This window comes from Haliaeetus albicilla, chromosome 6, assembly GCF_947461875.1.
Source record: "Haliaeetus albicilla chromosome 6, bHalAlb1.1, whole genome shotgun sequence".
Taxonomy (NCBI): Eukaryota; Metazoa; Chordata; class Aves; order Accipitriformes; family Accipitridae; genus Haliaeetus; species Haliaeetus albicilla.
In genome coordinates, this window is record NC_091488.1 from 387,296 (window position 1) to 403,084 (window position 15,789).

At 49.3% G+C, this 15,789-nt stretch overlaps 1 protein-coding gene across 5 annotated transcripts in view; it reads left to right on the forward strand.

Moving 5' to 3' along the window:
• The window catches only part of RAI2 (retinoic acid induced 2), a 45,428-nt gene that overhangs the window by 15,045 nt on the left and 14,594 nt on the right, over positions 1-15,789 (forward strand). The window contains exon 1 of one of the 5 annotated variants that reach the window (XM_069784755.1): positions 1,091-1,216. The exons of the other annotated variants lie outside the window; for them this stretch is intronic. The gene's annotated coding sequence lies outside the window, so the exon portion shown is untranslated. Of the gene's footprint in view, positions 1-1,090; positions 1,217-15,789 lie in introns of those variants that run through there. 5 annotated transcript variants of the gene reach the window in all.

Consider the following 15,789-nt stretch of genomic DNA (forward strand, 5'->3'; position numbering starts at 1 on the left):
CTAGCTTTTGTAGGGCTGCCATCACCAAAGTGTCTGAACCTTCCTGCCGTCTTTGATCCGCGCACCGTCACTGTGCTCCCCTGGGGCAGGAGGATTTTTTCCCCCTTGGGCAGGGAGTAAAAGAGGCGCAGAGAGATGTCAAGCCCGATTTTAATAGTTATTTTTGTGTCTGCATATGCAGAGACATCTGGGGGGGGCGGGGCGGAACACAGGACATTCCAAACCTCCTGTCTGTGTAGCTTGGACCCTGTCTGCCATTACAAACCCGACTCAGAGCAGTTCGTCACTCTGCCTCACGTGGGAAGCTCGTGAGCAGGGACATGAGCGTGCATCTCCCTGATCCGGAGCAGAGGAATATACCTTGCTAGTGTAGGTGTGGGGTGGCGAGGGGAGGGGGGCGTGCGGAAGTCCAAAAAAACAGGGAGGAGGGTAAATAGCCGAAGTAATGTATGTGAGGGTGAAGAAGGCTACCTGGTTTTATTGCCACTTGATTGGAAGGATGTGTGTAGCTTGTGAGCATCCATTAATTAGTGATGCAATTGCTCCGTGCTGGTATCAATAAAACCTTAACAGTACATGATACCAGCCTGTGATTGCTTCCTTTTTTCCACATGCCCTTGTGAGGATGTGCGTCTATCCGTGCAGCTGTGCACTGTATACAGTGTATATGTGCTGTGGCTGCTGACATAAAGGGACAGTAAAATCGTTTAGCGGCTAGCTACCTCCCATGTGATTTTTCCAAGCATTTATAAAAGGATCTTTGATACGCAGCACTCTCTCACGTGCACAAAATAACCAACGTTGTTTTTCTTCCTTTTGCTGAGACATACTAATTCTTAAAATGGCTCCTGAGCAGGCATTTCTAGGTATGTGTAGCGACTGCAGCCTGATGGGTTAGCAACAGCAACAAAAAAGGCTTTCCTTCATTTCCTTTATATGCACATTGTGCAGCTTTTCAAACAGTGCATCAAACACTGCCGGCTGGAAATTTCCAGGCCCATTTCCTGCCTGGTGCATGCTCATAAAGCAAGATTGTCTGTACGGTCCGTAGCTGCAGTACTGCAGAAAGTCAATAAAGAGCTGACCACCTCACCTCTATCAAAAGCAGTTGAGAAGCCCTGCCTCATCTGCCTTATTAAAACCACACTTGACTCCTGCAGAGAAACCTGGCTGGGAACCTTGAAGAGGAGGGATAAAAAAGGAGGCTGAAATTGCAGTGAGTATTCTACAACTAGGTCTTGCAGTAAGGTTAAAGAGGGCTTATTGTAAAATAAACCAAAAATGCTGCTTCATTAAAACAAGGAAAATGCCTGCATTTAATGCAATGAACTTCTGACTCTCCCACCTACAGTACGGCACAGAGATAAGATGATTAGTTATTGCAGCAATGAGCAGATTTAAGTAGCTCTCTAATGGATTTATATTTTGAATTTAAATATGTATATGCATATATTCATGCATGTGTGTATATACTTAATTTTTGCAAGAAAAGGCATGATGTAGAAATAGATGCAAGAGGTAGAATTTATACTGCAAAATGTATTTTAGTATGTTTGAAAGGATGCTTTTTTTTTTTTCTTTCCCTTATATAAGAGTAATTGATTGAATGTTTGCCAAGCTTTCAGTAGTATCCATCGGGAATCCCCGCCCCCACCTTCCCCAGGCCCACCAGCTTTTTCTCACCTCAAAATGAAAAAAAGAAAGAACTTTAACAGAAAGATCATTGCTTTAGCTTAATATTGTAAGATTTCAGAGATTGAATTTTCTGATAGTAATGAAATGAACCCTGAGTTGTACCATGAATTTGATTGCAGTTAATTTGATTTTTGAGATGCTCAACAAAGCTAGCCCATTAGCTTTAACCTCACATACTTTGGATTTGTACAAAGTGGTATTTTTATATATATATGGGTGTAGATAATACAAAAATCTCTCTGTGGTAATTCAGTTGTTTGTGACAATTACTGTCAATGAGTAGTTACTAAATATAGCACTGTTGGAAGTGTTATCCAGTGAGTTGCTGACCAGTAATCCCACTACATTTATTGCTTTGGTGGTACAGGGTTAGTTTTCCTTTTCATAAGGAAAAATACGGCTGAACATCTCAGCCAAGAGACACATGCACACTCTGTCCTGCAGCTTTTTCCAGTTCTCATTGATCTTAATGAGACTAGTCATATGGATAGGAGTAACTCTTGTCAGAAATGATTTTTTTTGGCTGAAACTCACAATTTCTATTTATTTGATTTGCCTCTGCAGACTTCAGAGTGAAAGTGCTCCCCTTGGTAGTATTTGCCAAGAGGCAACAACCATGGGGTGGCACATCCCCCAAGGTGGTCCCAACATCTGGCCTTTTTTCTTTACATGGTTTATTCTTGGTCAGCAGTTAATAAGATGGTGGAAGATGGCCTTTTGTATACATGTATATATAAATAATACCAGCTTCAGGTAAGAAGGTATTTGGTGATGTCAGAAAACTAATGGCCCAAGGCTACAGGTAACTGGGAATAGTGTTGAGGAGTTGATTGTGGGGGGGGAAAACAGGAGGGGAATTCTGCAGCTGGGAGGAGGTTGGTCACTATGGGAAAAAAATTATAGAGGATGTGTTTCCAGAGCAGGGGACAAACAAGACCAGGGAGGAAGGAGATGAACGGTGGGGGCACACAGGTTGGGAGTGATGCTGAAAGTTTTCCAGGCGATGGGCAAAGGTTGAGCTGCAAAGGAGACAACTGCCATGAGCTGCTCGTGGGAGGTCCTGTAAGTGGGGGAGTGCAAAATCTCAACAGAAGTCAGGGGATATATGACTTAGTGATGTGTGGGAGGGAAAGTGCCCATAGATGGGAAGAGGGTTGGACACATGGCAGAGACAAGGCGTTCTGTCTGGATCTGTGCCACTGAAGTACACGTCAGACACTTGTGGAGCCAGGAGTCAGGCTGCCTCCCTCCAGCGCCATCATCCCCAGCAAACGTGCTGAAGGGTCGTCTCTGGACCCCGGTGCAGAGGGGCCTTGGGCAGCCCTGCTCCTCGCTTGGGTGCTTCTGCCTGTGTCCCATGGAGGGCTCCTGGAGGGCTCCTGGAGGGCACAGCCGGCTGCCTACAGGAGCAGGACCAGGGCACACGCCGGTCCCCTCCTGTCTGCCTGAAGCATTCACGCGTCTAGCCTGGGGTGGAGCTGGGCACTCGCACCGGGAGTGATCCAAGAGGTCCCCGCTTTGGGCAGGGTGTGGAGCCAGGTACCAGGGAGCACTGTGGCAGGGAGCTGCTGTCCTTCTGGAGGATGCTTACATGCCCACACCTCTGCAGCATCTTCTCGGGTCCTGCCAAGCCACAGTCCAGGTGTCCCCCTTGCTTACTATAGGGCGAGGAGAGGTTTTGTTATTCCTAACTTACTATTTTATGGGGTTTGGGTTGTTTTTTAATTCTTCTCTTTCCTTATGCCGCTTTTGGTGGCCCAGTCTGAAGGCAAGGTGCCCACTTATTTTGGCAGGAGTTAGGCAAACCCATTCAGCAGGAGAGAAACCGGGGGGGGGGGATGGGACATTAAAGAGATAGGACTGACAACCTCACCAGAGAGTCCCATAGTGCCAAATTTAGCACTAAAAATTGAGGAAGGGGACAGAAACCCCACCTCTCTTTTCAGGGCGTGCTGAAACATGGTGCCCCAGAAATGCTCAGGCAACAGAGGCCATTAAAATATGCTCCTGGCACGGGGCGGCCCTGTGATGCCGGCCGTTTTGCCCCACAGCAGAGGGTGCTTGCTCTTCCCTGGGAATCTATATCCATAGGCTCCTCGCTGCCAGTCTGCACCCAGCGCAGCAGATCCGTGGGTCTGTGCACTCCCCAGAGGGATGTGCCTTTCCCCACGGCTGAGGCTGGGAGCAGCGTGAATCCTCACCAAAAAGGATGATACAGCTTCCATACTGCCACTAAGTTAGACTAATTCGGAGGCAGCGTGTCCGATGTTTCTCAGCCAATGCTAGCTAGAAAGGAAACAATTTTACACATCAGCAATTTTTTATGATTAATAATATTATCCTGCCTTAATTGAAAAATGGGCTGGTGCCCTTAAGAAAAAATTAAGCTGCAGGAATTAGTATCTAACCTCTTTATGATGAACGTGTATTTTTACACGCCGCATATTACTGTCAGTGCTTTTAGAAATAATAGTGCCGTGTATTGTAATAAAAAATTGTCCTGTGTTGTTTGTAGTTGCGTGGCACCATTCTGTCTGGCTGACTTGGCTTTAAGAGCCTGAACGCTTGGGAAGAAGCAGCGTGAGGATGCCGAAATCCTTTTAAAGGGAATTTATGTACAAACAGGAGGATGATGTGTAGGCTCTGAGCTCTGCTATCAGTTGTTATTGCTGAGAGATATTCGTGGGGAGTCGATGCCAGACGGAGCATTAGCGATTGCCGGCCTCGGTGCCTTTGTAGGAAGTCGGTCATAAAGTCGGCGAGGACTCCTGTTTGTGGGATTTTTAAACACCAGTGAATCATTTTACATAGCAAGGCAGTTGTCATTGGGGTGGGTTTGTGCAAAGGTCTCTGTGAACCACTTTCTCTACCCAAACAAAGCTGGAGGAGGAGAGGGAGATGATGCCGAAGGACAGGGAGATTTGTTGTGCCCAGCGGCGAGCCGGCAGCTGGGCTCTGCCAGGGTTTGCCAGGCTGTGTGTGGGAGTGGGGGGGTCTCGCCTGCCTCTGCCCGTCTGCCTGTGACCGCAGGTAGTCCCAGAGATGGTTTCAAGGCATGCTCCTTCCACGTGTCTGGCCCCGGGACTTTGTCTCGCGTGCAGCAGCCCAAGGAAGCTGGGATTAAAGAACGTGAGAAGGTCTGGGTCTCTGATATGGACAGTTGGGGACAAAATGAAAGCAATGGAATCCCTTTTGGCCATACTGCTGTCCTGGCATCGTCCATCTCCTGCAGGCTCCTCGGAGGACTGTGGCTTCAGCAGCAGGCTCAGAGTGAACCCGCGTCCATGCGCGGGGCGTGAATGTTGTGTGCTACAAATGCCCGATTCCCCCAACGCAGAGCTCTTGAATGCTCTCATCAGCTTAAATATTGCTCACCCAAACATTTGAACATTGTGAGTCAAATCTCCCTGGAAATGTGCAGTGAAAAACAGACGCCTGTGGTGGGGTCACTGGTGCTTTCCAGTGTCTCTGGCCGGCAGGATGCAAGGAGCCTCCTCCTCTTCTCCTTCCCGGGAGAGCCCTGATGAGGAAAGAAATGCGCTGGCGGTGCCGTCTTCCTCGGAGGGCAACCTGCCCACGGTCTGGGGCTGGGGAGGGAGGAGGAGGATCCGGGGAAGGAGCCAGGAACGTCCGCAGATGGGGGGACAGGCTGGCTCTGCAGGGACACGGGGGAGCGGGGTGGGAGCAGTAGGGGGGAGGCTGCCCTTCCCTGCCCCTTCTCGGCCGTGGCCCTTTGGTCTGCGCCCGCCTGGAGAGGAGCCCCAGATCCTCCCCGGCCCTGCTGGGTGGGCCGGGCGGTGGGGGCAAGGGCTGCGGGCTCTTTCCTGCCGCATCCCTTATCTGTTGTTGCTGCCTGCGTAGGCCGGCCCTGGTGCATCCTCACACCCGTTCTCTGGCGTCTCTGAATTTGTGGCGAAGGTCTTTTTAGTTACCTCTTCCTTTGTATTTCAGCCAGGGTCCTTATTAAAGCAGACAATGAGGAAGTCTGCATTAAAATGCTTCCTTCCATCCCTCCGTCCTCCCCCCCTCCCAGCCCCATCCTCCTCGTCCCTGGAGGAAACGCTCGTCTCTGCCAAGATCCTGCCTTGCAAAAGTAAACAATATGAAATTACAATAAAGTGTTTTGATTTGCTGGGCCTGACGTTCAGGAGCTGCACAACAGAGACTTATAAAAAGGATCTTCCATAGATAGCCAGTGTGAGAAAAAAATAATCGCTTATTTTGGGCGTGTTTCGGATCTAGGCGTCGGGGCAGCGTGGACAGAGAACAGGGGATTTCTTCACCAAACCTGAAGGTTCTTAGGAGGTTTATACTGCAGCATCTGTCAGCAGCTTTCTGCCTGGTATCTGCAGGTGACTGGCCTATTGCACAGTAACGTCAATATTTGGGGCTCTGTGTATGCGTGCGTGTATGCGTGTGCGCACACTGTTGTTGCTTGATGCTTTAAGACTGGGTAGTGTACTGAAAGCCTCGAGAAGGAAATGGATGAGCTGAAACTTGTTTCCTCCAGGACTCTTCCAAATAATTTGGAGGAAGGCAAGCCTAAATGGAGGGGTAATCCCTGGGAGATGAGCTTCCTTGGGCGCTTGCCAGTTTAGCAGGCTGGGTAATCTGCACTGTCATCAAGATTTGCGGATTAGCTGTAGTGAAGCTAGTTGGCTTTGACATTTCATTAGGGAAGTTTTCCATAGTTTTTCATCCCCGATCTTGATGCTGTGAAATATGGATGATGTAGCTTTGTTATCCTTACACCTTCCAACAGTCATGCAAGTCGATGCTGCGACTGCAAACATCTCTTAGGCGCTGAGGATTTATTAAATCATTGCTTGTTTATGAAAGACTAACTGGGTCAAAGGTTAATTTTGGAAAGGATCTGCTTTCCCCAATGCTAACCAATAAATTCTCATTTGGATAATGTAAGTTACCGAACTGTTATCTCCCAAAGAAGGGATAAAAGCAAACGCTATTTATCCTATAATCTGCAAATATTTTGAAAAGTGAAACAGAATATCAATAAAATGGCTTATCATCAAGGTCTTGTAAGAGCTCTAAAGGACATTTATTTAGAAAACAAAACGTTAGATTTAGAGGCAAGAACTGTGCAGATGAGGAGGGAGTGTGTATGAGTGACAGCGTTGTAAATTGTCTTGGGGGTTCAAGGGACCAGGGAAGGACACTGTGTCCTGAAGTCACTCCTTCCCAGAGACATCTCTGCTGATAAGAGCCGGTGGTTGTTCCTGGTGACAGTGATCGAGGGGGACAAGGCAAAGGATCCCCCCGTGGGCTCCTGCGGCGGCACGCAGAAATGGGGATGTGGCCTGGTTTATTTATCACGGCTAGACGCGTCCTCGTTCTTCCGCCTGCCGCAGAGGATGGGCACATATCCTTGGAGCTTCTGTTGCTGTCCCCATAATCGTCTTCCAACCCTGTTCAGGCGTTCCCCCGGAGGCTTGCTGCCCCGTGGGCCGGGGGACGCGGTCGTGCGAGCTGGCCGTGGAGGACGTGCTGCAGAGGCAGGGCTCGCGGGCCAGCCCGAGGCCGGGTCTGTGCCATGGAGGAGTGCTGTCGGCCGCCCAGGCTGCAGCGTTTGGGGGTCTGCGTGCCAGGGCGCTGTCCCCGTCGCTCTCAGCTCCCCCGGCACTGCAGAGCGTGTGAAGCGCCTGCTGTGGGACCTCGACTCCCTCGGCCCCCGATCCGGCAGTCTAACGCCGGTGCGATGGGGAAGAAGGGAAGAGTGACCAGGGCAGGACTTTTGGGGATGGCCAGGAGGGATGCATGGCACAGGGTGTGCAAGGGAGGGTGGGCAGGGACAGCAGGCTCCACCTTGCAGAGGGACATCCTTGTCCCTCTCTGCCACGTTGCCTCTCTCTCCTTCGCTGGTGCCGTCTCGCATCCTTCGCTTCCCTGTCAGCCTCCTGCCCTGTGGATGCCTTAGGTGGTGAGTGGCACGTGGGCTCTGGTACCTGAAATCTGCCTTAACGCGCTGCTTTATACTTCTGTTGCAAAGCCATGAGAGAAAAGCAAGGTTTAGCTAAAAAATGATTTCCTGTGCTCTACTCCGACTGAAAAATACAGCGTTAACGTAAGTGTTGGACTGCATGTTTTAGGGCTTCAGCGATTTATCCATCAATTATGTCATTGTAAACTGAAGGTGAAGTTACACCTTCACAGGTCTAGAGTAACAAATGGTTGAACTGAACCTCTGCTGGGTACTTCTGCTTGGATTTATTTTAGCGAGAGAAGAGGGTACAATTAGCAGAAATGTCCTATGTGAAGGGCTGGGTACCCTGCAGCTGCATAGGTCTTGGTTTGGAATAAAGCAGCAGTTCCTGTAGCATGTATTCCTGCGATCCAAAAGATGGAGAAACATTAAGAATATAAGTGCGTGTGTGCGCGCACGCGCATGCATGCACACACGCGGACATACACACACATGCTGTTCTTGTAGAAGGTAAATATCAATTTTGATTATCTGAATATTGACGTAGCAATTTAGAAATAGCTTTCCAAGAGAAGGTGTCTGCACTGTTATATTTACCAGCATAATTAAATGAGACAACCTTTCAGTCCATAAATCACAGTACAGTATTTGCCATTACAATTTCTATGGTTGTACTGAGCAAGCAACACTATCGAGAGAATTTTATTAAATCAAAGTAATAAAATTGAAAATCTGTATTGACTCTTCTTTGGCTCTTTCAGGTTCTTTTACATTTTGGCCTGAGAATATATTTTGTTTGGTTTTCAGACTCCATTTTATTTACTTTAGTTACTTTATTTCTTAGATTGGAGGCTGTCTGTTAAATCACGGTAACCTTTTGTTGTAAAGCTCAGGACGTTTTCCTTGGTGTTTACCAGCTGCAGCATAACATACATTTTCTAATGTCTTTGCTATTGTGCTGATTTAAGAATTTGAAGCGCAAAGTGGGTCTAAGCAGGCCACAAGAATTTGTGGCTTCAAGGCAATGATAAGAAATTTCCTAATGGCTTAGTAAATGACAACATGCATTTAAAGTTGGTTTTCAGTCATCTCAAGATACATTATTGCTTAAGAATGGCTTCAGTGTAATATTCTTTCCTTCTAGAAGACAAAGTGTGAGGGGATTTGTATGTGGGAGTGACTGCAGACAGAAAGTAGAGTATTTTTCTTTGAGAGCCTTAAACATTGTCCTCAATGTATTTTGACTCTGCGCAAACTCAGCTCCTGCGATTTTAGCTGAGAACGGTTTTGCGGATCATACTGGAGGTGCCCTGGGACTCTACTGCTGGCCGATCACTTCCTTCGGGCCTTCAATCCAGAGCAGACCTTCACGCCCAGGCCGTGGGGAGCCCATGGAGGTCTGTAAAAGAGAGCATGGGTCTGCCCAAGGACACCTGTTTGCATGACCTGGCTTTCTGCAGTATGATCAAGACACCCCAATTCTTCTCCAGCTTTCAAAGTTATGGAAATAGAGCACTTCCTCAGTTGTGGTCAGAGGAATTTTTCATCCATCTTTAGCAACTATTTTAGAAAGACAGTAGACATCCATCCCTCGATGAGTCTTATTTTTGCAAGCTAAGGACACTGCACAGCAGCTCTTTATTTGTCACTGTTTTCTGTATCTTCCCTAACTAACTCCCTTCAGGTGTTCTCTGCCGCTTCGTTCATCTTATCGCTTGTGTCAGCAGCTCTAGGTTTTTCTCCTGCGCTCCCCTCTTCCTCTCTCCGTCTTTTCTACAGCAGTCGTACTTTTTTTTCTGTTTGGGGTTTTTTTTTAAAGGCCCAGAACTCTCTGTGTCTTGTTCCCTGCACCATCTCCACTTTTCAGAGCAGCACCATGTGTATCCCCAGAATTGGATCCCCCAATCTCTCTGCTGGTGCCACGTCTCCATGTGCTACCACTTCCTTCCATTGCAGCTACTCCTGCGAATAAATCATGAAGTGTGTCAACGTAGTGGCTTCTTTTGGGAGGATGTGAGAAGGATGAGATGAATGGTGGTGTTCTGCTAGAAGGCGTTTGGTGACTGCTATCAAGTGGTCCTTTGATCTGGAGACAGTCCAGAGGTCCTTGCAGTTCTGCAATACAGATGTCAGGAGCCCTGCATCCTACCCTCCTTCCCCCTCTTTTTGCCCATTGCTTCAGTTTTTTGGGGCATGCTCCTGGTCTCCTCAGCATTGGTGTCCAACCTGCTTGCAAAGGCATCTGCATTACTGATCCAATACAGCTCTGAAGCTGTTGCACCAAAATCATGCCAAGTTGAATGTAGGGCTTCATAACTGGCGGGACCTCATATTAGGGCTAAGTGCATTTTTCCGTAAGGACCAGTGGCAGACTTCCAAAGCGCCTGAGGAGAAAGTGGTCATGCCAATGTGCACAAACCCCAAGCCGATGTTTAATTACTTCTTATAGCCATATTTTTAAGGAAAGAGGTTCCAGTGATCTCAGATCATCTGAAGAATGGTGTGGCAACCCGATCTTGTAAATATGATGAACAACACTTGTGTCTCTGGCTTAAAAATAGCTCCTTTTTTCTTTATTTATCCCCCAAATTTACCCTCTGATGGAAACCGTGCCTGTCCCATGTTTAAAACAGATTTTCTTCCCTGTGCTTATGGAGGAAGGTAGAGGAAGTGATAAATCTCTAAAACCAGTATGATAAAATAAATCCTCTCTAACTAAGGGGCCAGATACGGAGCCTTTTACTCCTTCGGGGTCTTGATCTGTAGCTGGCCCTGCTGACTGTGAGACAACTGCTGCTGCAGCAGGACTGGGAGTGCCAGAAGCTGCCCTCTTGCAATCAAACAGGAACCCCAAGGACTGAAGCTGTAGATCACCATATCCAGTAAATAGCTGGTGTGCTGTCTGTCAGCAAGGAATATGTTGAAGGAACTGAAAAAAGCAAAAAGCAACCCCAAAAACCTGGAAAAAATCTGCCATGTTCAAAAAAACTAAGTAAAAACTTTGAGGCTTTGAGAATTTATGACTTTCCTTTTCTTGCCCCCAATAATCTGAAGAAAATCTATCATCCTTCCTCCCTGTTTCTGACACAGGAAATATAGTTAGTTATGTCCCTCTGTTAGCATCCAATCGATAACAGGATCAAACTACCGACTACACACTCGTCCCATGCTCCCTATGTTGCTGCTGTTTGGATCTGGGGAATAATTAACTCTGGATCACGGTGATGTGGCTGTAGTAACCTAATGTTTCTGTCACACTGATACCCTACTGATGGATGGACAGTTGTTGAGCTTCCTGTCGTGGAGACCATGGGGCACATCGGGGCGGGCACTGAGCATCTCATCCCGCTCCACTGCGGCGTCAGTTCTCCGCTGGCTGTGGTTTGGCAGCGGCAGTGACAGCTATTTCCCTGCCTGCCCTCCTCCGTTGACCAGAAGAAAGGGAAAAGAGGAGGACAGCTTTTGTTCCTGGGGGATGAACTGCCCCAGCAGTGGCTGCAGGGTGCGGAGTGGATGCTTTCTGCTTGCAGTCCTCCCCACTCCGCTGCAGACGGGCTTCAGCTAAAATAAACCAGTATTCCAGGAACCTTTGAAGCGCGCTCGTCTTCTGAGTCACTTCCCTGTCACCCAGCGGGCAGCGTGATGCAGAGGGATGTTGTTCTTGCATCACACGGGCGCGCTCAGACTTTGATCTCCCGGTGGCTGTTCAGCCTCACACGTCATTTCCCGCGTGAGTGGCACCTTCGCCTTTCCTGAACAACATCTTCCTTTCTTCTGGCATTTTCCAAGACACTGGAAAGCTAGGACCATTGGAAACACATGGAGACTACATTAGGTGCCTCTCCTGGCCTCTGAACGTCCCCCCTGCTTTCTTCTGTCTGCAGATCAGTTGTATCTTAGTGGAAAGATCTGGGAGCACTGCCATCAAAACAGGTTGCCTTCTCCCCTGTCTTCCGTGATGGCCACTACACAGCAAAGAGGTGCAGCTGCTCGGGGCAAGCTGGCATGCACATCGGCAGTGCTCCATGTGCGTCAGATGGACCGCCATCATCAGGAGTCATGTTCTTCCATCGTTAGTGATTTTACGTCATACCATTAAAGAAAATCCTGATGTTGTAGTGCTCTCGGTTCTCTTTTCTATACCTGAAATTGCCAATTTCATGAAATAATTTGTGATGAGCCAAAAAAACCCCCAAACCACCAAGCGCCTTTTGAATGAAATTGCCCAGAGGTCTATTTTCTTCTTGAATCAGCCCAAAGACTTTAATTTGATAATGTTGAGATTTTTACCCTCCAAACAGTATAATTCTTTTGGTTTTAATTACAGAATTTTTTCCTTTGCACTAGACTGATGCTAAACTGGCTTCACTAAATCTTCTTATGCTGTAAGTAGCAGTGACCCAGATAAACACGTTTAAAAATGCAACTGCTGAAACCACAGTATGTTGCCTTTGTAAGACACAGCAAGAGGAAGACTAAAATAATTCTATACATATACAAGGGTAGCAGGTAGCATCGTATCATTAAAAGCAGATTCATAGACCAGTTTAATTTTTTTATATTACACATACAAATCGGCATGAAAAAAAAGTGTTACTTAGTTTGGAGTCAGAAGCTTGAAAGTTACAAAGAAAGAGGCCTATGAAAAAAAATTAATTTTTCCTTTTGCGTATGTCCTTTTGCAGCATAACAAGGCCTTTTGAAAGAGAGGGGATAACTGTGTGTTTTAAGAACGCATCGTAACGCAGCCACACAGAGTCAGGAGCATATAGGCGAGGCAACCAGGAGAAGGTTGCATTTCTGTTCTCAGTGCCTGTGTTTGCAGCTTCGGTGGCTTTTTAATGTAAAGGCCAGGCTCCAGTCCCAGCCGAACCCCCTCAGTGCCCACGGCCCACCTAAGCCAAGGCCTGGAGGAAACACCCGTCTTCCACTGGCTCTATCGAGGACGCAGACATTGCCAAAGGGCCGTGTTTAACTATATTTAGGTAAACCCTTTCTAGGGCCCCAAAAATTGTGGTTAAGGGGTTGCTGCCCGTTGTTCCAGATGCACATTTTGTGTATACAAGCGCTGCCCGAGATGCTCCGGTAACGACTTTGCCCTTGGAGTGCGCTCGCTCCGGCCGGCCTTGTTAAGCTCTGATCACGTGTAACTGGTGCTGCTCTGAGAGCGAACGCTTCAGCCCAAACTTCTCTTCCTGGTAACTATTGCCCACGGCACGACCAGCGTGGGAAGAAACGGACAGAGCTCAGCGTTCGGCCCGGCACCAAGCGGCCATGCCTGCAGTAAGCCCGGCGATGGCAGGGTGGGCTACGGGGCGTCCCTCGCACCCCGTAACTTGCTCAGAAGAAATATACGCTATCGGGAACAATCGGATAAGAAACAGCCTTTAATTAGCGCCAAAGACGCCAAGGGACCTAATCCCTCAGTGCCTGTTTAGGCAGATAAACCCAAACAGCCAGCCGCCAGCGCCCCGTTGCCGGTGCCCCTCAATGCTGTGGCTGGTGCTGCCGCTGCTGCCGGGTCGGTGGCTTTGGTGCCACCACCATGGGGGGGGGCGCCTGCGGCCCCTGGGCTGCTCCTCTTCCCGACACTTGACCTCTGCCAGCCCGTGTGGGTGGCTGGGTCCTGGCGAAAGCTTCATCCCAGAGGAGGGGCTGAATCGTCCTTCATCGCAGTGAGGACAGGGCAGGGTTTACCAGGCGTTCATGTACTGGGTGACTCCGGGATCTTTGAAGATCCACCCCACCCCTCCCCCCTTTAATTATTTTTTGGTAGCAGCATACTCTCTTCTTTGCTCTGGTTAGCATTAAGCTATGAAATTGCTAATGTCAGGCTAAAAGTCAATGGAGCCTACTGATTTTTCATGCTTTTACAGCATGCTGCGGGAGCCTTTTCACTGGACATGGAGGGCACCTGGGGGTGGCGAGATGGGTGCGTGCTGGGACCCGCTCCCTGTGGCCGTGTGCCCCATGAAGCCGTGGGAAATGGCACTGACTTTGCCAGCGGGGTTTGGCCAAGGGACGTTGCCTGAACAGAGGCAAGAGCTGCCCCCAGCAGCTGGCTGCTGTCCCTTGAGATTACTGGAGTTAACCTGCATGAAGCGTTTTCCGGGAAACGCGCCACGTGGAGATGGCCCTTTTAGTTGGATGAGGCAGCCAAAGAAATGCTGGTTGGTTGTTGCAGCCCATCCCGTCCTCCCCATTGCAAAAATTGCAGGTGCTGGGCAGCTCTGGTGCCCTCTCCGCGTGGAGCACATCTTGGCAGAGAGCTTGGCTCCTGGTTTGTGGTTACTCACACCTGCCCTGGTGGCCACCCTTGTCTGTGCAGCCGTGGCCAGCAGCTGGCTGCTCGGTTTCTCAAACTATAGATCTCGACACCTTTTTGGGAAAGATTCAGCTGGGGTCGCAAAGGGTTTGCGCTCGCCAGGGGACAGCTGTCTCCTCTGGTTTGGTTTGTGCCGTTCAGATGTTTACCCAGCTCGGCCAAGGGTTTGGCACGTGAGCACGTCCACCGACATGCGGTAAAAACAGAGGTTTTTCTTGGCTGCCACCTTAGCTCTCTGGGCTTCTTTTGCAACCTCTGTTGTGGTGTGGCTTGTTCCTGCTGTGCCTCCCGTATTGCAGACTCCTCTGATTTCCCTCAGCCGCCATCCTGGGCAAAGACTGGCTGGCCAGCAGTGGCCCCGGGAGCCCAGCGGCCTGGCACATGCTGCTTTGGCACCTCACAGCCCACCTGTCCCTGCCCATGGGGTGCCTGGACATAGAGGGTGACTATGGCATAGTTGGAGCCATAGAGTTTCTTGGGGTGGTGTGGGGCAGACCCACGTTTTGCATGAGCTGAAGGGTGCAGCAGCTTCTCCATCCGGCAATGGTTTAGCCCCCCGAGCAGGGGGCAAGTGCAGAGACCTGATGCTGACTGCCCCGCTGGAGGGACGGTGGAGAGCTTTTGCAGGAGGCAAGGGCTGGGGGCATCCGCCCTCCCCCTTTGCCAACAGCAAGCTCTTAAGTGAGCATGGTTGTTTTCTCTAACACCCCACCAAGTAAATACCGAACATTTTGTACTTCTTGGGTGCTCTTGCTGTTTCTGTCTGCAAGAAAGGGTATCATTTTTGTAGCTGAGCTAGTCTACCAACATATGGATTTGCCTGAGGCGAGATGAGCATGTGCCGTTTCTCACAACTTACACAGGCTATAGGCAGTTTTTTATTCCCTGAAATTATTATGTCGTTAAAACTACTTCCTCCTTGTTTTGCTAATCTCCCAAGCTCCATTGTGCGCCTTTCAAGTTACCATCAGCTACTCGCTGCTGCAGGAGCTGCAGTAGTTCAAGCCATCAGTCTCCATCCCTGCTCCTCTGGCCAAACCCGCTGCACCCATACCGAGACAGCAGGAGGGGTCGGCCACCATGGGGACAAGGAGCTTAAGGGCTGGCGTGTGGGAATGGGGAGGGTTGGACAGGCATGGGCAGCACCCCAAGGCTGTCCTCATTTCAGGGGGCATGTCTGGTGGTGGCCCCATCCTGGTGGGAACAGGCATTGGTGTTGATGCCCTCACATTGGGCACCTGGGCGAGGGAGAAGGACCATGCACGTTGCCCGTGGTGTTGGGGCAGGGGTGGGGTGGGGTGGGTGGTGAAAGCCAGTGCCTAAGGGAAGAGAGGACTCAAAACAGTTAAGCCTGGGAGCAGCGATGCCGTGGCAGATCCCCACCCCCAGTACTGTATGAGGAAATGCTTAGCTCCAGCTATGTGAACGGCGTGTCAGGAAAATACATCGTTGCCTGAAACAGAATATACACAAAGCAGGAGAGACAAAAGTGCCCTCAGACCCCCTTGCTTGGAGCTGCCTCCCAAAAGGACTTTGATGGGGCTGACCTTCCCCTCAGCCTGCTCTTACACTGCTCCTGTATTTGCATTAGTGCGGGAGACGAGGGGAGACAGCCTCAGGTCCTAGTCTCCTGTTATTACAAGGATAAGCTAGGACATGGTACAGCCATGGAGGTTTTTATCTGTGGGTTATTTGTTTGGCTTTCATGAAGGAAAATCCTATGAGAAGTATGTTCTTCCCTAATAGAGCATCACCTTACATTTTAATGGCAGACAGTCTACTCTGCCTGCTGAGGTGGCCTGAAGAATCAAGAAGATAGATTGACAGC